This window comes from Lissotriton helveticus, chromosome 1_1 (assembly GCF_964261635.1).
Source record: "Lissotriton helveticus chromosome 1_1, aLisHel1.1, whole genome shotgun sequence".
Classification (NCBI taxonomy): Eukaryota; Metazoa; Chordata; class Amphibia; order Caudata; family Salamandridae; genus Lissotriton; species Lissotriton helveticus.
Genome location: NC_136057.1, coordinates 1,721,643,764 through 1,721,667,165, shown reverse-complemented (window position 1 = coordinate 1,721,667,165; position 23,402 = coordinate 1,721,643,764).

Here is a 23,402-nt window from a genome sequence, read left to right as displayed (position 1 = left end):
ATGTACTGCTTGTAGCAAATGTGCGGCATCAATGCCGGACCTATTTACAATTGTGCGTAGCACAGATGCATCACTTGCACTCCTACGGCACACCATTGTCATGCCTGTCTACGCATGTCCACAAGCCTGACAGTGACACTGTGATGTTGTGCATTGAAGGTGGGCGGCCACGTGTGTGTAGGCCTATGGTAAGGATATGGTGGACACAGATGTAGAGTTCATGGCTTGACTGAACTCACCATGCAGTTGAGGTAGACCTTTGGCTTATGCTGTGGTAATAGCATCACACACAACAGTTGGCATGTATGATCCCTGACCCAGAGCGGGCTTGTGCTCCCTCATTTACCCCTTTGGCCAAGCCCGCACTTCGTGGGCATGGTACATAGCAACATTGTCCATTGCAGGACGGGTGGCGCCGGCACTACAACAGAGACACACGCATTAGTTACCTCCTTGGCAAGGCCTAAACTCAACCATGCCCAGAGCCCTGAGTTGATTAACCACACGCCTATGTTGGACTGTCGTATGCATGTCCACTCCTCTTACGCTCACAGGGGGGTACGACACAGCTACATGGCCCAGGTCTACCCCACTTCCTGGGGTAACATGGTTGCGTCCACTGTCCACTACACTCCAAACACCAGCAGTATATGTCGACATGGACATGTCTGTGGTCTGCATATTGCAGTCTGGCCAGCACATCCACGCACACTTGGCACTGTGTACATTCTCCTTCATGGGTCACTTGTCTCCTTCGCACATGCCTGGTTCCCACCTCTCCCCACAATCTGCTATTGTGTGGCTGAGGTGCCGTGCTGTTGATGGTTCATGTACATGGCTAGCCCAGCTTACCAAGGTAAGTTGTGCTGTTATGTCTGGTGGGTGGGAATGTTGTTTGACATGTATGTGAGTTTGTAACATGTGCATTCCTTGAGTTGTGAGTTGCATGATTGTAAAGTTGGGGTGTGTGGTGTGTTTATTTGGTACTTACCAAAGAGCTGTGCATTTCCGTAGGTGCCAGCCTCAAAGTGCTGGTTGATGATGGACTGTCGGAAGAAGTAGGAATCATGCACACTGCCTGGATAGTTGGCGACGACATTGGTGAAGAGTCCCCGGTAGTCCACTTTTGCATACACATTGATGGAATGTGTGTGCTTTCTGTTGCAGTAATTGTGTGCGGTGTCGGCAGGGGGCACAAGTAGGACATGTGTGCAGTCAATTGACCCCAATATATGCGGGAAGCCAGCTATGGCGTAGAAGCCTTGCTTGGTCTCCAGCTGTTCCTGCACAGTGGGGGGAAGAAAAGGTGTTGGGGTACCAAGCTGATGATGGCATCCAAGACAGTTTTGAGGAACTTTGATAGGGCTGGCCGTGAGACTCCTCCGACTCTGGCAGTTGTTGGTTGGAAGGTCCCAGAGGCCAACAGATGCAGCACAGCCAGCAGCTTTGTCGTGGAGGGATGTTGGTTGTCCTCCGTGTTGGAACCTTCAGTGTGTGGGCAATGATGTTCAGGATGCAGAGGATGGTTGTCCTTTTGAGCCTGTAGTGGGCAATTACATCCTCTGGTGTTAAGTCAGTGAGGCTGGTGCGTTTTCTGAAGGTCCACTGTCTTTGTCTGCGCTGCCTCTGTAGTGGTCTGGGATGGGGTGCCGGGGCCCCTGGGGGGGTTGCGGGCCTGGGGCTGGTGGCAGTTGGTGTTGTGGCCCTCTTGGGGCTCTGGCTGCTTGATCAGTAGCTCCATGGAATCTGTTGTTCTTCTGGTGTGGCTCTGGGCTCGGCTACCTTTTATGGTGCTGGTTGTCATCCGACTTTACACCAGGTAAGAGCAGGTGTTAAATACCTGCTGATAACGCTCCTTATCGCCTTTTTTTGGGATCTTATCGCCGATCTGGCTGGTCGCTTAGAATGTTGCGAAGTGGTGTTTTCGCAGCATTTTGCACAGGAACGCCTATTCTGCATCTCATTAGCGCCAGTTGCCGATGTCATCTGTGGCAATGTGTTTTGCGGCTGCTATCGCAGGTAAACTGGTGACATTGGCTGTTAGCACCAGCTTGTGAATGGTGTGATAAATGTATCACCACTTTGGCTGCGATAAAGTGCTGATAACTCGACGATAAGTCCTTGAGAATATGCCCCTTGGTTTTTACTGCACTGTAGAAAAAGCAGCAGCACCAGCAGTCCATTCTCCTTTGCTCAGCGACCCTGCCTGAGGAAGTGCTGCACGCTCGGAGTGGCAGTCTCCAGAACATGCGGTTATTAAAAAACAGAATCATTTAACAGTTGTATGCCTGAATTCTGCCATAATTGAGGTGCATCTCTATCAATACCACTGAATCCACACAGCAGGCTTGGACTGCCTATGAGGCAGCCTGTGAGCAGGTGCTCTGTGGGAGTCTGTGAGCTAGAGGACGAGACTGTAAATTTGCTCTGCTAAGAGATTTACCTCCTGCACAACGTCAGGACTGAAGCATGACTAATCACTGTGCAGCTTCAAATTAAAGCCACACCTTGATTGACCACATCATTTAGGTACTCCTGATCCCACGGTACCTTGTGAGAGAGAGCCTATACTGGCAGGCCAGTTAAAAGTACCTTTATCAGAATCGATCTAAATGTTGCTCTCATCCTGTTCATATTAGTAAAATGCATGAAATCAACACAAGGGTTCAATGGGCAGATGAAACCAGCGCTCCAAAGGAGACTGTGAGGCTGTGCTGTGTTTACCCATAGCTCCTTAATACATTGCAGTTTCAACAGGCTTGCAAGTACGTATGTAGTGCTGGACGCAGCAAGGGACCTGTCCAACCTGACAAGCACACTTTACTAATAATGCAACTAGTCAATGATCATCTTTGTTGATGCCCAGCAAAGAGGACTGATCTCACCCTCTGGCCTGACACCCGTCAATACAATACTCAGGACAGGGAAAGGAAGAGGTAACTTTAAATAATACTGTGAGAGATTACAGGGGGGCGGAGGGCAATGGCCGTAAGATCTAAGGGAGTACCCGTAGCTCTGTACATGTTGAAAAGAGTGGGGCTGTGAAATGATTCTGGTGGGACTCCACATATCAATTTCTTGGTCTCTGATGTGAAGGTTGGCAGCCTGACTCTTTAGCTTCTTCCTGTGAGGAAGGTGCAGATCCGTTTGGGAGGAGGTCCTTTTATGCCAATCTCGTGGAGTCTTCTAATGACGGTGTAATGAGAGACAGTCTCGAAGGCTGCATATGTATCGAGCAAGATGAGGAGTGCTGTTTCTTCTCTGTACAGTATGATTCAAATGTCATTGGTGGCCACGGTAAGTGCCGTTTCGGTGCTGTGGTACTTTCTGAATCCTGATTGAGTGATGTCTAGAAGATGGTGAAGTTCGAGATGGGTTTTGAGTTGCATGTTGGTGGCCTTCTCAATCACTTTGGCTGGATAGGGATGCAGGGAGATGTGTCGGAAGTTGCTCAGTTGATTCAGATTGGCTGTAGGCTTCTTAGGAGTGCTTTTATTTCTGCAAGTTTCCATTCCTTCAGGAAAGTGGCGGATGTGATGATGTTGATGATGTGGGTAAGGGTGATGCTCATTGGTGTTGTTTCCAGGTTATGGGTGGGGTGGGGGCATTGGTCTGTTGAAGCCTTTTCACAAGAATCGAGCACTGTGACCTAGACCTCTGGTAGAGAAAAAAAGGGTACCCTTTGGATGTTGTTCCAAGAACTTCTGTTTGGAAGATTGGAGAGGAGCCTGGTAGGATAAACGGCTGGTGGAAAGGCCCCTACCTCTGTCTGCCCTGGTGAAATGATGAGGTTGAAAAATGTATTTAATGGCAGCTTGTGCTTGGTCGAGGGATATAAAAGTGCTAACAGGTTTAACCACCTATATATACAAAGGGGTCCCCAAACAATTATCCAACAGAAGGATCTTCCTAGTTTTTACAAGGTCACAGAGTTTTGGGTCTATTCACAGATGAATAGACCCATGGTGTTTGTTGCCCAGGAGAGAAATGGCTTGCTGGCCCCAACTTTCTAGAATGACTGGGTCAGTAGGAATAACATGATCCTTGTCTGTGAAAGCCAAATCCAGTATCTTGGAAAGTGGGCTTGACAAATTAAGGAGTCTGTGTTGGCACAACTTCTAAGACCAGTGGATACCCTGCTTAGGATCTTTAATCAACTTGCCCAGAAATGTGGTCAATTTGGGGTCTATGTATAGTGTCAGAGCTACTTGCCTCTGAAAGATACTTATTGAGCATTCACCACAAACTCTTTTGCGGCTACTCTCAAGGCAGGTGTCCAGTCAGAAAAGCAGTAGTGAACAATTTCTTCAGGGTCAAAGGCATCTTGAAGCAGAGAGGGGACTCCTTGGGAACTGGATGTTCCCTTTCCTGCATCAGTATATTCATGCCTTTTCCTTTTTATCGTGGAATACCAACATCGATCATTAGCATCATCCAAGGCATCATAACTTAAATCCTCACCAAAGTTGCTTGCGGCAGAGAATACACTGTCTACCAGCTACTCGTCCTCATCAACCCCAAGCTCATTAGGGAAAATAGTCGAATATGCTCTCTTTACATTCTCTATGGTTCTGTTTTAAAAAGGGATTTTTTTGTATTATTGGGACGATAAACTTTTCATTTATTGAGACATGGGGCACAAGGAAGCTGAGATGGTCTTTTGCACATAATTCTGGAAAACCTAGTACAAAGCAGATTTACGAGTAACAATGACAATATAAGCAGCATTATCAATACTCAAATTAACCAGAATGTTAGAAGAGTTATACTGTGACATTTTATTGATAGAGATTACCTGATCTGACTGTATCATTGAAAGTCTTCAAGTGTGATAAAATATATTGACCTCAGCCTTTTATTTGTATAGGGCGCACTCACCAGTGCCACAGACAGAAACTGTATAATGAAGGGTGGGGTTTTTCGGTGAAGTAGAAGCTGGTTCAGACCAAATAAAGATTGCTCCTACAGCAACAGCTGCTGTATATCAGTAAAGTTTTGCAAACCCGATTTATTTTAAAACAGAGAGTATCAGTGCTTGTGACAAGGCATTAAGGAGTAGAGAAGATTTCCTAAGGCTCTCTCAAAAGTGGTTGCTGGTGAATTTTAAAAGGTGAAGGGATGGAAATGTTATACCCAAATACAATTCACAAACAAGCGCAGCAAATGAGCCCAAACTTAACAAGCATTTATTTACAATGCAACAGGTCTCGGGCCTAGCGTAGACTACGGAAGCAGTGTGACGTAGCCAGAGTCCTTTTAATGGGGGTTTGAAAATGGACCTGGAAATTCCACGCAGCTCGTGCATGTTATTTCCTAGGTCCATTTTCATTGGCCTTTGCGCGCGTGTGTTTTTAAAACAGAACACGCAATAGGCCATGGGCAGTCGCGTAGATCCGCCCATGGTCTATTGGTGTCTGTTATGCGCACCAGAGGCCATATATCTTCAATTATCGCAGCCGTCACGGCTGCTGTAATTGAAGATATATGCTCGCAGTGGCGCGCGCACCACTTGCGAGCTTTTTTTTTACAGGGGTACGATGAGACTCCTATTCATTTGAACATCCCGTCACAGTAGAGGGCGTTGCCAGTTCAAGTGAGTGTCTAAATGTAACCCAACAGATTTATAACGTGGCTCAAATAAGGAGGATGGTAGTCTCTCGCACCTGCATTCCACCTCCCGCTGCCTCGGATTGCGCCTGCCCCCTGCCGGGTGGGGTTGAAACCCGGGCTCCCGGGGTGGCAGAGTGGGAGGCTAAGACCTGCCCCGCGGCAGTCTGTCTGACCTGAGCCTAATGCGAGGCTGCAGGAGGGCGACTGGAGAGCTGGACAGAGAGCAGCCCCTCTCAGTGGGAGAACAGTTAGTTATACCTGGGCACTGGCGCCCCATCCATGGCCCCTCCCCCGGTAAAAGGGTGGGTTGGTTTCCAATGCTTCTTCGACCCTTCATTATAGATGCACTACTCTTGATAACGAAGACCTCTCGGTGGGTTTGTGCTCTTGAAGCAGCGATCTTTATGTGACATGTAGGTAATCTGTTCGAATTGCCTCAGGTTGTCATCCTCGTAGAGTCGACTGAATGGGTACCCTTGGCGTGTTGGCATGATCACCCCTATTGTTCAAGTAAGGGTCGCCAATATTGGTGCTAGGCGCCTTGTTGTATGTAATCCCTCCCTAGCGCCTACCCTTTAGCAGTGAACAGCGCTCCGCTGCCCGGGTGCCAGATCCCCCTCTACAACATCAGTGAAATACCTCACACTAGACGTGGCCACTTGCTGCATTCCATTAATGGTGAATGGTATTATATAATTGTTAGAAATGAGGTGCCAGCCCCCCTCCCGATCTGAGAGTCCATGGCGGCCTGTGGAGGAGCCTGGACGAGGCGATCGGAGGCAGCAGGTGTGACCAGGGAGGGCAGGAGACGTGCCAGGCTAGAGGGCACCGCTGACAGGCACTCTTTGCCACCCTCGAGGAATCTGAGGTGCCACCCTGGTGCAGCTGCTGATCAAGAGGTGGGAGCCCTGCCCACCGTGTAAGCCCATTGAATGTTTATGGCGGGGGAGGGTGTTTGGGCGCTCAAGGTGAAAGGACACGTTGCTGACCTTCCTTCTTCAGTGGGAACATATTTGAGGGTTCTGGGGACATGCTGCTGCCCCTGCCGGTGGCGCTCGGCAGCACACATCCTCGTCACATTGGACACTTGAGCCTATAGCGAAATATTGGCTGGTGCGAGAGGGTCCGTCTGGACACAATTGGACTGAACATAATACAGTCACCGGCGCACTTACCCACTCAGATGTCCGCAAATGAAATGACATTAGCGCCCATTAGGGTGCAGCGACTATACAGCAGTGGACTGATAGGCACAATTATTTAAATAGGTACAACCAATGACAGCGTAAAGAGGAACCGAACCTCCTCCGACCCAAAAAAAAAGACAAATGACCAAATCCCTGCAGCCTCGGAACCCGCGCCCACCTCTCCAACTCACCGAGGAGCCTTAGAGAGCAGAGCTCCCCTCCTCCCGCGATTGAACGAGGCCAAGTCAGGTAGAGTTGGTTAATGAGCAGCTTGAGGAAAGGGACCCAGCGGGGGTGACACCCGCGATCTAGGGATGAGCACCGATATGAATGAGGTCATTAGAGGCAGCACAGGCAGACTCCAGCGGCTTCAGTAGAAGGATTTTCGGCAGAATTATATCGTGACATTTGAACGCCCCTATCCTTCAGCAACAAGACCACTTCAGTCGGTCTGTTGGAATATCGAACAGCGAAAAATGATGGGTGAGAACCTTTCAATGCAGCTGAACACTGGTAACCACTTTTGGTGCGGTCCATAATATATATTTTTTTAGATTGTCTGTGCCATCACAGAAGGAGACCAACCTATGCCAACTTTGCACCCTCTTCCCCCAGAACCTGTTCTCGACTGACAGGTATTAACTGAAATAAACATGCCGGTGGAATGGAATATTCGACACTGGATTTGTTCAAACTAATGAGCAAATACTATGGAAAATGCAAATAAACAGGCCAGTGTGTGATATCTTTTTTTGTATCTTCTACTTTGGAATCAGAGCAACACGTGGTTGTAAATGTAGCATCTGTGTTTCATAAAATATATCTATTTGTGTGCCATGTTATTTTCAGCACTCTTCACAGCAGACACCAATTTTCCAATATATATATATATATATGAAACGTGAAAATACATTCTGTGTTTAGTTATTCTTTGCTATTGGGTTTTAATTGTCTATGGATCACAGCAGTTCACTTCTAAATGCAGATTAGCCGTTGTTTCCCTAAATTGAAAATACCAGAATGTGTGCTGTATGAATCACTCTAACCTAACATTATACAGGGCAGAGCTTCAATGACACACTCGACGCCGTCTTCTCATCCAGCAAAGACATCGCCTTCAGCCACGCCACTGGACTCCACTGGACGGACCACAGCTGCGTCCACTTCACCTTCAGAAGAACGACGATCCACCACCACCAGCAACAGGTTGCCCGAAGAAGCTGGAACAAGATCACAGCCGACCAGCTCACCGCTTCCCTGGGTCAGCACCCTCCCGCCAGCTCAGCGAACCCCAGCCAGGCCGCCGACAACCTCACGAAGTGGATCAGCAACTGCGCGGACGAACTCGCCCCGTTGAAGACCCCGCCCAGCAGACCCGGCAGCAAGAAAACCCCATGGTTCACAGACGAACTCAAGACCTCCAAGAAGGACTGCCGAGCCCTCGAGAAAGTCTGGAGAAGGGAACCAACACCGGACAACATGACCACCCTCAAGCTCGCCACCCGGAAGCACCACCAACTGATCCGCACCACCAAGAGAACTGCATTCCAGGACCGGCTGGACAACAACGCACACAACTGCAAGGAACTCTTCAACATCGTGAAAGAGCTCTCCAACCCCAGCGCCGGAAACAACGACATCACCCCATCGCAAGACCTCTGCAACTCCCTCGCCTCCTACTTCCACAACAAGATCACGGACATTCACAACAGCTTCAGCATTCAACCATCGCACACAACGACCGCAGCACCGCCGCCCACAACCACCCTCCGCACCTGGACTCCGATCAGCACCGATGACACCGTCCGCATGATGAACTCCATCCACTCCGGATCTCCGACCGACCCCTGCCCCCACCACGTCTTCAACAAGGCCGACGCTGTCATCGCACCCCACCTGCGGGACATCATCAACACCTCCTTCGACACCGCCACCTTCCCGGAGGGCTGGAAGCACGCCGAGCTCAGCGCTCTACTTAAGAAACCCACTGCGGACCCCACCGAACTCAAGAATTACCGCCCTATCTCGCTCCTCCCGTTCCCAGCCAAAGTCATCGAGAAGACCGTCAACAAACAGCTGGCCGCCTTCCTCGAGACGAATGGATCCCTCGACCCCTCACAGTCCGGCTTCCGTGCCAACCACAGCACCGAGACCGCCCTCATCGCTGCCACCGATGACATCCGAGCCCTGATGGACAACGGAGAAACAGCGGCCCTCATCCTCCTAGACCTCTCCGCGGCTTTCGACACTGTCTGCCACCGCACCCTAGTGCAGCGCCTCAGCAACGTCGGAATTCAGGGGAAGGCACTGGAATGGATCGTCTCCTTCCTCGACGGAAGAACACAGAGAGTCCGTCTACCACCGTACAAGTCAGAGGCCACCGGAGTCATCTGCGGCGTCCCTCAAGGTTCCTCCCTCAGCCCCACCCTCTTCAACGTCTACATGAGCCCCCTCGCGACCATCGCACGCCAACACAACCTGAACATCATCTCCTACGCCGATGACACCCAGCTGATCCTCTCCCTGACCAACGACCCCGCCGCCGCCAGAGCCAACCTTCACGAAGGGATGAAAGATGTAGCCGAGTGGATGACGACCAGCCGCCTGAAACTGAACTCAGACAAGACGGAAGTCCTCATCCTGGGGTCCTCGCCCTCCGCCTGGGACGACTCCTGGTGGCCCCCCGCCCTGGGCACCGCACCCAAACCGACGGACCACGCACGCAACCTGGGCTTCATCCTGGACTCCTCCCTCTCCATGACCAGACAAGTCAACGCCGTCTCCTCGTCATGCTTCAACATCCTGCGCATGCTACGGAAGATCTTCCGGTGGATCCCCACCGAAACCAGGAAGACGGTCACCCAGGCCCTCGTCACCAGCCGACTGGACTACGGCAACGCCCTCTACGCCGGAACCACCGCCAAGCTCCAGAAGAGACTCCAGCGGATCCAGAACGCCTCAGCCAGACTCATCCTCAACATCCCCCGACGCAGCCACATCTCCAAACATCTGAGAGACCTGCACTGGCTCCCCGTCAACAAGAGAATCACCTTCCGTCTCCTCACCCACGCACACAAAGCCCTGCACGATCAAGGCCCGAGCTACCTCAACAACCGCATCAACTTCTACACTCCGAAGCGCCACCTCCGATCAGCCAGTCACGCCCTCGCCGCCGTCCCCCGCATCCGAAGAACGACAACAGGAGGAAGGTCCTTCTCCTACCTGGCCGCCAAGACCTGGAACTCCCTCCCGACCGACCTGCGCCTGACCCAAGACCACCTCTCCTTCAGGAAGAAGCTCAAGACCTGGCTGTTCGAGCAGTAGCAGCACCCCCCCCCCCCCTCCCAAGCGCCTTGAGACCCTCCGGGTGAGTAGTGCGCTCTACAAATGTCACTGATTGAATGACTGATGCTAGCCAAGTGGTGCAATGTTGTTTAAGCTGTTGGAGTCAGAGAGGGCAATGCAGTCAAATCATAGCTAGGAATAGCCTCCCTGTGCCTTATTATGTGACTTTCGCAGTGCCATCTTTTTGATTTTGTTTGTTTTGCTCAGCATGTTTCTGATCTTACCATAAAAGCCTTAGAAACGTAACCCAAATAAAGATGGCGGTCTGGAGAGCATGGGAGAAACCAATATTCTGCTTTCATTTTTGTGTACACAGTGTCAGATAACAGCCCACAGACGTTGTCTAGTGATGTATTGGTTTTGTCCAGCCCCTCGGGCAGGAAAGAACAGGTGGCCTCCAAATCATCAGTAACAACTTTGCAAACGAAGATTCATATTTCAAAATAATGTTTGTTGATCAACATGGATCCGTCGCGTTAAGCTGTGCCTTTCTGAGTGTTTTTGGGTTATAAATTGTACACTTAGAAGCACCCATAGTTTTGTACCTGCATTCCAATGGCTCTTGATCTTAAAATAGTTTTTTGAAGAGATACTTTATTTAGTATGTTGTTATGCTTCCAAAGACTTAAAGGGAAAGTCTCCTGGTATTTTATTTTATACAAATAGACTGCACCACCCAGCGTGACCTCCCCTATCTTCGTAACTCTAAAAATGTTGGTTTTGTGGTGGAGTCATCTCACGTCATTTGATGTTATATCTCTTCAGATCCTAGCACTCCATGCGCTCCATTCAACATATAAAATGCGTGTAAGAGGACCTCTGACACAGCATCTTTCAGGAGGCTGATCCATCGCATTAAACATGTGAGAGTGAAAGAGGCAGATTTAGGGCAAGGGACACTGACACTATGACACGTTGATGACCCTACTGCCCTCTTCACCCTCCACACATACAGTTTGTACTTTGTACGCTCTTGTAACATACACACATGTCACTTTTTTCCTCTTGTAACGTATCGTTTGCTACCTCTTGTATTTTGTTTGCCCGATACATGCACAATTGTCACTATTGCCTTCTGTAACGTAACGTTTGCTTTTGTAACATGCTCACTTGTAATTTATCCTCATGTTTCACTACTGTTCCTATTGTGAAGCCCTCTGACACCTTCGGGAAAAGTCCGCGCTATGTAAAAATGCATAAAATAAATAAAATAAATAAAAAGTTATGGGGTGGACGGAGGACAGAAGGGTCAAAATTGCGTGAGGTCACTTCAGCTGGGTGAAACAAAGTTCATGTTCCCTGTTGTCTGTCCTGAGTCTAGGAGTGACTGTGACAATAGGGAACTGGCACACATTCTTAGATATGTTGCAATGGGTCTATAGGTGGCTTCATTGCCTCAGTTAAACAATCTGCAGAATAAAGGGAGGATGGAGTGTCCTCAAAAGGGGGAGTATGGCGCCTGTCTGATAAACTTGCATGCAAATATGATATGGCGAAAGTTGTGGGTGTTTCCTGTTATCTATGCTGTGTGTATGCAGTTGGGTCTTTTTTTTTTCTTTTTTTTTTCCTCATTCATAAATAAGCGTTGCGGGTTGAGTGGTGATGTAGACGTTGCGGGTTGAGTGGCGATGTAGGTGTTGCGGGCTGAGTGGTGATGTGGGCGTTGCAGGTTGAGTGGTGATGTAGGAGTTGCGGGTTGAGTGGTGCTGTACGCTGTGCGGATTGAGTGGTGCTGTAGACATTGTGGGCTGAGTGGTGATGTAGGCGTTGCGGGTTGAGTAGTGATGTAGTCGTTGCGGGTTGAGTGGTGCTGTATGCGGTGGGGATTGAGTGGTGCTGTAGGCGTTGCTGGTTGAGTGGTGATATAGGCGTTGCGGGTTGAGTGGTGCTGTACGCGGTGGTGATTGAGTGGTGCTGTAGGTGTTGCGGGTTGAGTGGTGCTGTAGGAGTTGCAGGTTGAGTGGTTATGTAGGCGTTGCGGGTTGAGTGGTGATTTAGGCGTTGCGGGTTGAGAGGTGCTGTACGCGGTGGGGATTGAGTGGTGCTGTAGGTGTTGCTGGTTGAGTGGTGATGTAGGCGTTGCGGGTTGAGTGGTGCTGTACACGGTGGTGATTGAGTGGTGCTGTAGGCGTTGCGGGTTGAGTGGTGATATAGGCGTTGCGGGTTGAGTGGTGCTGTATGCGGTGGGGATTGAATGGTGCTGTACGCGGTGGGGATTGAGTGGTGCTCTAGGCGTCGGGGGTTGAGCGGTGCTGTAGGCGTTGGGAGTTGAGCTGGGCTGTACACGGTGGGGATTGAGTGGTGATGTAGGCGTTTGGGGTTGAATGGTGCTTTAGGCGGTGCACGTTTTCAGCAGGCACACTCCTCCAGCCGTCAGTGCACACTTTCACCACTATCCGTCATTGCACGCTTCACCAGACATACACACCACCAGTTGCAAGTCCACGCTTTCACCCGGCACAAACACCACCAGCCGTCAGTGCACGCTTTCACCCGGCACAAACACCACCAGACGTCAGTGCACGCTTACACCAGGCACACACCACCAGACTTTAGTGCACGCTTTCACCAGACACATACACACCACCAGCCGTCAGTGCACGCTTCCACCAGGCACACACACCACCAGCCGTCAGTGCACGCTTCGACCAGGCACACACACCACCAGTCGGCAGTGCAGACTTCCACCAGGAACACACACCACCAGCCATCAGTGTACAATTTCTACAGGCACACACACCACCAGCCATCAGTGCACACATTATTTGTTATCTCATCCACAATTAACTATTGTAGCAATCGCAGTATGGCGCACTTTACTTTTAAACATATTCATGTAAAGCGCAGCATGCCACCATTGCTACAAAAATAAACACACATTTTTTTGGCCTACAATTTATAGACTTTTGTTGCAGTTGGTGGTGCAATATTTAGCAATGCCAATAGCTCCAACTTAATTAACCCGAGACCTACTGCATTGTAAATGCTAGTTAAGTTTGGGCTCATTTGCGGCGCTTGCTTGTGAATTGTATTTGGGTATAACATTTCCATCCCTTCACTTTTAAAAATTCACCAGCAGCCACTTTTGAGAGAGGCCTTAGGAAATCTTCTCTACTCCTTAATGACTTGTCACAAGCACTGATAGTCTCTGTTTTAAAATAAATCGGGTTTGCAAAACTTTACTGATATACAGCAGCTGTTGCTGTAGGAGCAATCTTTATTTGGCCTGAACCAGCTGCAAACTCACCGAAAGACCCCACCCTTCATTATACAGTTTCTGTCTGTGGCACTGGTGAGTGCGCCCTATCAAATAAAAGGCTGAGGTCAATATATTTTATCACACTTGAAGACTTTCAATGATACAGTCAGATCAGGTAATCTCTATCAATAAAATGTCACAGGATAACTCTTCTAGCATTCTGGTTAATTTGAGTATTGATAATGCTGCTGTGTTGTCATTGTTACCCGTAAATCTGCTTTGCACAAGGTTTTCCAGAATTATGTGCAAAAGACCATCTCAGTATCCTTGTGCCCCATGTCCCAATAAATGAAAAGTTTATCGTCCCAATAATACCAAAAATCCCCTTTTTTAAAACAGAACCATAGAGAATGTAAAGAGAGCATATTCTGCTATTTTCCCTAATAATCTTGGGGTTGATGAGGAAGAGGAGTTGGTAGACAGTGTATTCTCTGCCTCAAGCAACTTTGGTGAGGATTTAAGTTATGATGCCTTGGAGGATGCTAATGATAGATGTTGGTATTCCACGATAAAAAGGAAAAGGCATGAATATACTGATGCAGGAAAGGGAACATCCAGTTCCCAAGGAGTCCCCTCTCTGCTTCTAGATGTCTTTGAACCTGAAGAAATTGTTCACTCCTGCTTTTCTGACTGGACACCTGCCTTGAGAATGGCCGCAAAAGAGTTTGTTCTGAATTCTCAAGAAGTATCTTTCAGAGGCAAGTAGCTCTGACACTATTCATAGGCCCCAAATTGACCACATTTCTAGGCAAGTTTATTAAAGATCCTAAGCAGGGTATCCACTGGTCTTAGAAGATGTGCCAACACAGACTCCTTAATTTGTCAAGCCCACTTTCCAAGATGCTGGATTTGGCTTTCACAGCCAAGGATCAGGTTATCCCTACTGACCCAGTCATTCTAGCAAGTAGAGGCCGGCAAGCCATTTCTCTCCTGGGCAGCAAACACCATGGGTCTATTCTTCTGTGAATAGACCCACAACTCTGTGACCTTGTACCAAACTAGGCAGATCCTTCTGTTGGATAATTAATTGGGGACCCTTTTGTATATATAGGTGGTTAAACCTGTTAGCACTTTTATATCCCTCGACCAAGCACAAACTGCCATTAAATACATCTTTCCACCTCATCATTTGACCACGGAAGACAGAAGCAGGGGCGTTTCCACCAGCCATTCATCCTATCAGGCTCCTCTCCAATCTTTCAAACAGAAGTTCTTGGAACGACATCCAAAGGGTACCCTTTTTTTTCTCAACCAGAGGTCTAGCACACGGTGGTCGATTCCTGTGAAAAGGCTTCAACAGGCCAATGCCCCCACCACATCCATAACCTGGGAACAACACCAATGAGCATCACCCTGACCCACATCATCACATCCACCACTTTCCTGAAGGAATGGAAACTTGCAGAAATAAAAGCCCTCCTCAAGAAGCCTACAGCCAATCTGAATCAACTGAGCAACTTCCGAGCCATCTCCCTGCATCCCTATCCAGCCAGAGTGATTGAGAAGGCCACCAACAAGCAACTCAAAACCCATTTCGAACTTCACCATCTTCTAGACATCACTCAATCAGGATTCAGAAAGTACCACAGCACAGAAACTGCACTTACCGTGGCCACCAATGACATTTGAATCATCCTTTACAGAGGAGAAACAGCACCCCTCATCCTGCTCAATATATATGCAGCCTTCGACACTGTCTCTCATGACACCCTCATCAGAAGACGCCACAAGATTGGCATAAAAGGACCTGCTCTCAAATGGATCTGCACCTTCCTCACAGGAAGAAACTAAAGAGTCAGGCTGCCAACCTTCACATCGGAAACCATGAAATTGATATGTGGAGTGCCACCAGAGTCATTCCACAGCCCCACTCTTTTCAACATGTACAGATGTACGGGTACTTCCTTAGATCTTACAGCCATTGCCCCCCCCCCTGTAATCTCTCGCAGTATAATTTAAAGTTACCTCTTCCTTTCCCTGTCCAGAGCATTGTATTGACGGGTGTCAGGCCAGAGGGTGAGATCAGTCCTCTTTGCTTGGAGTCAACAAAGATGATCATTGGCTGTCCAAGCCTGCTGTGTGGATTCAGTGGTCCTGGCAGAGATTCACCTCAATCATGGCAGAATTCAGGCATACAACTGTTAAATGATTTTTTTTTTTAATAACCACATGTTCTGGAGACTGTCTCTCCGAGAGTGCAGCACTTTCTCAGGCAGGGTCGCTGAGCAAAGGAGAAGGGGCTGCTGGAATAGGTCTCGGGTTAATTAAGTTTGATCTATTGGCATTGCTAAATATTGCAACACCAACTGCAAAAGTCTATAAATTGTAGGCCAAAAAAATGTGTATTTATTTTTGTAGCAATGGTGGCATGCTGCGCTTTACATGAATTTGTTTAAAAGTAAAGTGCGCCATACTGTGATTGCTACAATAGTTAATTGTGGATGAGATAACAAATGATGTGTGCACTGATGGCTGGTGGTGTGTTTGCCATAAGAAATTGTACACTGATGGCTGGTGGTATGTGTTCCTGGTGGAAATGAGCACTGCCGACTGGTGGTGTGTGTGCCTGGTGGAAGCGTGCACTGACGGCTGGTGGTGTGTATGCCTGGTGGAAGTGTGCACTGATAGCTGGTGGTGTGTGTGCCTGGTGAAAGTATGCACTGACGGCTGGTGGTGTGTATGTGTCTGGTGAAAGCGTGCACTAACATCTGGTGGTTTGTGCCTGGTGTAAGCGTACACTGACGTCTGGTGGTGTTTGTGCCCGGTGAAAGCATGCACTGACGGCTGGTGGTGTTTGTGCCCGGTGAAAGTGTGCACTGACAACTGGTGGTGTGTATGTCTGGTGAAGCGTACAATGACAGATAGTGGTGTGTGCCTGGTGAAAGTGTGCACTGACGGCTGGAGGAGTGTGCCTGCTGAAAACGTGCACCACCTACAGCACCACTCAACCCCAAATGCCTACATCACCACTCAATCCCCACCATGTACAGCACCGCTCAGCTCCCAACGCCTACAGCACCGCTCAACCCCCAACGCCTACATCACCACTCAATCCCCACCGCGTACAGCACCACTCAATCCCCACCGCGTACAGCACCATTCAATCCCCACTGTGTACAGCACCACTCAACCCGCAACGCCTACATTACCACTCAACCAGCAAAGCCTACAGCACCACTCAATCCCCACCACGTACAGCACCACTCAACCCGCAACGCCTACATCACCACTCAACCCGCAACGCCTACATAACCACTCAACCTGCAACGCCTACAGCATCACTCAATCCCCACCGCGTACATCACCACTCAACCCGCAACGCCTACATCACCACTCAACCCGCAACACCTACAGCACCACTCAATCACCACCGCGTACATTACCACTCAACCCACAATGCCTACATCACCACTCAACCCGCAATGCATACAGCACCACTCAATCCCCACCGCATACAGCACTACTCAATACGCAACGCCTACATCACCACTCAACCTGCAATACCTACATCGCCACTCAACCTGCAATGCCTACAGCACCACTCAATCCGCACCGCGTACAGCACCACTCAACCCGCAACTCCTACATCACCACTCAACCTGCAACGCCCACATCACCACTCAGCCCGAAACACCTACACCTCCACTCAACCCGCAACGCCTACATCACCACTCAACCCGCAACACCTACAGCACCACTCAATCACCACCGCGTACATTACCACTCAACCCACAATGCCTACATCACCACTCAACCCGCAATGCATACAGCACCACTCAATCCCCACCGCATACAGCACTACTCAATACGCAACGCCTACATCACCACTCAACCTGCAATACCTACATCGCCACTCAACCCGCAATGCCTACAGCACCACTCAATCCGCACCGCGTACAGCACCACTCAACCCGCAACTCCTACATCACCACTCAACCTGCAATACCTACATCGCCACTCAACCCGCAATGCCTACAGCACCACTCAATCCGCACCGCGTACAGCACCACTCAACCCGCAACTCCTACATCACCACTCAACCTGCAATGCCCACATCACCACTCAGCCCGAAACACCTACACCTCCACTCAACCCGCAACGGAACCAAGCCCTCTCAAAGACCTGCCATAAGTGGAAATACATTGTTATTTATTCCCTGACTTGTAACGGTGCAGTTTCACTTTTTGGAATTTCCATATTTGAGCCACGTTATAAATCTGTTGGGTTACATTTAGACACTCACTTGAACTGGGAACGACCCCTACTGTGACGGGATGTTCAAATAAATAGGAGTCTCATCGTTCCCCTGTGAAAAAAAAAAGCTTGCGAGTGGTGCGCGCGCCACTGCGAGCATATGTCTTTAATTACAGCAGCCGTGACGGCTGCGATAATTGAGGATATATGGCCTCTGGTGTGCGTAACAGACACCAATAGGCCATGGGCGGAGCTACGCAACCGCCCATGGCCTATTGCGTGTTCTGTTTTAAAAACACACGCGAGCAAAGGCCAATGAAAATGGACCTAGGAAATAACACGCACGAGCTGCGTGGAATTTCCAGGTCCATTTTCACACCCCCAGGAAAAAGACTCTTGCTACGCCACACTGCTCCCGCAGTGTACGCTAGGCCCGAGACCTGAAAAGGTGTGTGTGTTGGGGGGAGGGGTTGGTGGTGAGGGGATGGGTAGGATGGGGGATGTAGTGATGGAGGCACAGAAACCCAAATAGGGATCAAAGGAGAGCATGTTATTCACAGGCAGGCCCAAAAGTAATAGGTGTACATCTGTCCTGGACAGGAAGAAAACACCGGAGTTAAGCAAGCGTGGCTCAGTGGTTAGAGGCGGCAGACCCGGAAGCTGAGATCGGCCGTGGACCAGGGTTCGATTCCCCGCCTCGGCGGGTCTCGGGCTCAATAATTCCACGGACTCGATAATTCTCGTTCCGGTGCCTACTCGACTCACGGGGTCACACTCTGCGACTCTGGGCAATAGCTTGCTTAATCTCCACTACGGCCCCTCGCGGCGGGATGCCTGGCTTTCACCTTGTGGATACCCTGCTGGGGTATCTCACAGGGGAATACCACGACGGGTTCCCTAAGCAAGCGCTTAGATACCGTGTCGGTGATTTGCGCTATATAAATACATGTACATTTACAAATACCGACCACAAATAATATTGCCAAATGCCGCAATCTTTACAGTAGTCATATATTGTCACTTGCCAACCAAGCACAGTCTACCGAAGTTCATCGACATCAACACGTCACAATGAAGTTAAGGTACCACAAGATGCCATAATTAAAGTCACCTGACAGGCCAAAACCATAGTTAAACACTAGTCCATGACAGCAGTCACCCTTGAACTCATTGGGGCTGATTTACAAGCCCCTTGCGCCACTTTTGCGTCACTTTTCCCATGTTAAAAATGACATAAAATTGGCACAAGGGCCTTGTAAATCTGCCCCATTATGTTTACCTCTGATTCTCAATCAGATCCTCTGTCCCTCTGGGCCGGTCACCCCCACGCACCTCGCACACTCCTCGTGAGTGCGACCAGGCTGCCCCTTGTTCCCGCCTACTGCCACCGACGCTGCCCGCAGCTGTGACCCTGTGACACCGCTGATTGCTGCCCCTGACCCACGTGCGCCGCGTTGTAATTGCATATACTTTTGTTTCCCCCTTGTGTTCTCTGCTCTGTGCTCCGTATAACGCTGCTCCTCTGTGACCCCTTTTGTTGTATCCCCTGGTGTATTTGCAGGCCCCTGTTTATTTTTGTATCCCCGTTCTGTTAGTTTTGCACCCCTGTGTTTTTGGCACCCCCGGCCCCTGCCGCGCTTCCCGCCACCTCCCCGCTCCCCGCCCCTCCTCTGCAGCCCTTCCCATTCGCCCTTCCCGAGCCCCGCTCCCCGCCTCCCAGCTGCCCCTCCCTCCCACTGGGCCATATAGGACGAGGTGAGCGAGGTGGTGAGCAGTGACCTCTGTCCCTCTGGGCCGGTCACCCCCACGCACCTCGCACACTCCTCGTGAGTGCGACCAGGCTGCCTCTTGTTCCCGCCTACTGCCGCCGACGCTGCCCGCAGCTGTGACCCTGTGACACCGCTGATTGCTGCCCCTGACCCACGTGCGCCGCGTTGTAATTGCATTTACTTTTGTTTCCCCCTTGTGTTCTCCGCTCTGTGCTCCGTATAACGCTGCTCCTCTGTGACCCCTTTTGTTGTATCCCCTGGTGTATTTGCAGGCCCCTGTTTATTTTTGTATCCCCGTTCTGTTAGTTTTGCACCCCGTGTTTTTGGCACCCCCGGCCCCTGCCGCGCTTCCCGCCACCTCCCCGCTCCCCGCCCCTCCTCTGCAGCCCTTCCCATTCGCCCTTCCCGAGCCCCGCTCCCCGCCTCCCAGCTGCCCCTCCCTCGCTCCGCCCCCCCCACTCTCCACTTATGGCAGAGTGGCCCACGCGCAGCGTGCACGCGCATCATGCGCGCCCTAAGCGCGCCAAAGGTGCGCCAAAGGTAAGCCCGTCTGCGCCCGTCCACGCCTGGACCGCGCCCAGTGCCAGGACCCCTGGCCCCCACCGACGAAAGCCGACCCGACGGACCTACGACGCCGCCGAACTCAACGCACTCAACACCGGCCGAACCCCCATGTTGCTATCGAGCCACACCGAGACGCACCCACGGACCCTTCAGCTGCCACTCCTGCAAGTTCACCTGCAACCGGACCCACGCCACACCAGCACCCACCAAGCCGAACACCAACAGCACCCACATGAAGTGCATCCTGCTCAACACCCGCTCCGTCCACAGACACGCCGTCGAGCTCTGGAACCTGCTCGACACCACAGCCCCAGACGTCGCCTTCCTCACGGAAACCGGGATGAACGCCTCCTCAGCGCCCGACATCGCCATCGCCATTCCAGACGGATACAAGATCATCCGGAGGGACCGCGTCAACCAGACAGGAGGAGGCATCGCCATCATCCACAGGAACACCATCCGCATCACGACCAACGCTGACGACACCCTCGCACCCGCCGAACACCTGCACTTCCAGATCCACATCAACCCCAAGACCACCCTCAGAGGCACCCTCATCTACAGACCCCCGGGGACCACGCACACAATTCAGCGAGGACATCGCCGACTTCATCAGCCCGCACGCCCTCCTCTCCGCTGACTACATCCTCCTCGGGGACCTCAACTTCCACCTGGAGAACAACAACGACCGCAACACCACCACCCTGCTGGACAACCTCGCCAACCTCGGACTCAAGCAACTGGTGACCTCCCCCACCCACTACGCCGGACACACACTCGACCCGATCTTCTCCTCCAGCAAGGACATCGCCTTCAGCCACGCCACGGGACTTCACTGGACGGACAACAGCTGCGTCCACTTCAGCTTCAGAAGGACCACGCTCCACCATCACCAGCAACAGGTTCCCCGCAGAAGCTGGAACAAGATCACTGCAGACCAGCTCGCTACTTCCCTGAGCAAGAACCCTCCCACCAGCACAACGAACCCCAGCCAAGCGGCCACCAACCTCACGAAATGGATCAGCGACTGCGCAGACGACCTCGCCCCTCTGAAGACCCCACCGAGCAGACCCGGCAGCAAGAAAGCCCCATGGTTTAACGACGAACTCAAGAGCTCCAAGAAGAACTGCAGAGCACTCGAGAAAACCTGGCGCAGAGACCCAACACCGGACAACATGACTGCCCTCAAGCTCGCCACCCGAAAACACCACCAACTGATCCACGCCACCAAGAAAACCGCATTCAAGGAACAACTGGACAACAACGCACACAACAGCAAGGAACTCTTCAACATCGTGAAAGAGCTCTCCAACCCCAACGCCGGAAACAACGACATCACCCCTTCGCAAGACCTCTGCAACTCCCTCGCCTCCTACTTCCACAACAAGATCGCGGACATCCACAACAGCTTCAGCACTCAACCGACGCACGCCACGACCGAACCACCGCCCCCCCACCACCACCCTCCGCGCCTGGACCCCGATCAGCACCGAAGTCACCCTCTGCACAATGAACTCCATCCACTCCGGATCTCCGACAGACCCCTGCCCTCACCACGTCTTCAACAAGGCCGACGCTGTCATCGCACCCCACCTGCGGGACATCATCAACACCTCCTTCGTCACCGCTACCTTCCCGGAGAGCTGGAAGCACGCCGAACTCAGCGCTCTACTCAAGAAACCATCAGCCGACCCCACCGACCTCAAGAACTACCACCCCATCTCGCTGCTTCCGTTTCCGGCTAAAGTCATCGAGAAGACCGTCAACAAGCAACTGGCCGCCTTCCTCGAGACGAACGGTTCCCTCGACCTCTCGCAGTCTGGCTTCCGGGCCAACCACAGCACCGAGACCGCCCTGATCGCAGCTACCGATGACATCCGAGCCCTGTTCGACAACGGAGAAACGGCGGCCCTCATCCTCCTGGACCTCTCCGCGGCCTTCGACACTGTCTGCCACCGTACCCTAGTACAGCGCCTCAGCAACGTTGGAATCCAGGAGAAGGCACTGGAGTGGATCATCTCCTTCCTCGCCGGAAGGACACAGAGAGTCCGCCTCCCCCCGTTCAGATCGGAGGCCACCGAAGTCATCTGCGGCGTTCCGCAAGGCTCCTCGCTCAGCCCAACACTCTTCAACGTCTACATGAGCCCCCTCGCAGCCATCGCATGCCAGCACAACCTCAACATCATCTCCTACGCCGACGACACCCAGCTGATCCTCTCCCTCACCAACGACCCCACCACCGCCAGAGCCAACCTGCACGAAGGGATGACAGACGTAGCCAAATGGATGTCGAACAGCCGCCTGAAACTGAACTCGGACAAGACGGAAGTCCTCATCCTGGGATCCTCACCCTCCGCCTGGGACGACTCCTGGTGGCCCCCCGCACTGGGCAGCGCACCCAAACCAACAGACCACGCACGCAACCTGGGCTTCATCCTGGACTCCTCCCTCTCCATGACCAGACAAGTCAACGCCGTCTCCTCGTCGTGCTTCAACATCCTGCGCATGCTACGCAAGATCTTCCGATGGATCCCCTCCGAGACCAGGAAGACTGTCACCCAGGCCCTCGTCACCAGCCGTCTGGACTACGGCAACTCCCTCTACGCCGGAACCACCGCCAAACTCCAGAAGAGACTCCAGCGGATCCAGAACACCTCAGCACGACTCATCCTGGACGTCCCCCGCCGCAGCCACATCTCCGGACACCTGAGAGACCTGCACTGGCTCCCGGTCAACAAGAGAATCACCTTCCGGCTCCTCACCCACGCACACAAAGCCCTACACAACCAAGGCCCAGGATACCTCAACAGCCGCCTCAACTTCTACGCTCCCAAACGCCAGCTTCGATCGACCAACCACGCCCTCGCCGCCGTCCCCCGCATCCGAAGAGCCACCACAGGAGGAAGGTCCTTCTCCTACCTGGCCGCGAAGACTTGGAACTCCCTTCCGACCCGCCTCCGCCTGACCCAAGACCACCTCGCCTTCAGGAAGCAGCTCAAGACCTGGCTGTTCGAGCAGTAGCGGACCCCCTCCCCCCAGCGCCTTGAGACCCTCTGGGTGAGTAGTGGGCTATACAAATGCTTTGATTGATTGATTGATTGAATCATTGGTTTCAGCATCCCCGGCTGCTTCCTTTAGGCTGGGATATGTAGCACAACCAGAAATAACACTTGGCAGTGGCTATGCAAGAAAGGTGGTAGTAAGCTCCTGTCTCTGAATCAATCAAAGCAGGACGAACAGGACAGAAACATCCTCTGGCATTTGTTTGCGAGGTGGTTAATATTTTCTCTGAACTGAAATTTAAACATTAATCTCTTCATCAGATGTCAGTTTGTTTGCTGGCCCGGCTGTGCCACCATTTTGTAACGGGTGTGACTATAGCTGATGCAGCAAGTAATAGGTATATTTGATTTTTAAACACGGGCATCGGACAAGCTTCATTGAGGGCACACAATGCACAATAAATTCAGTTAA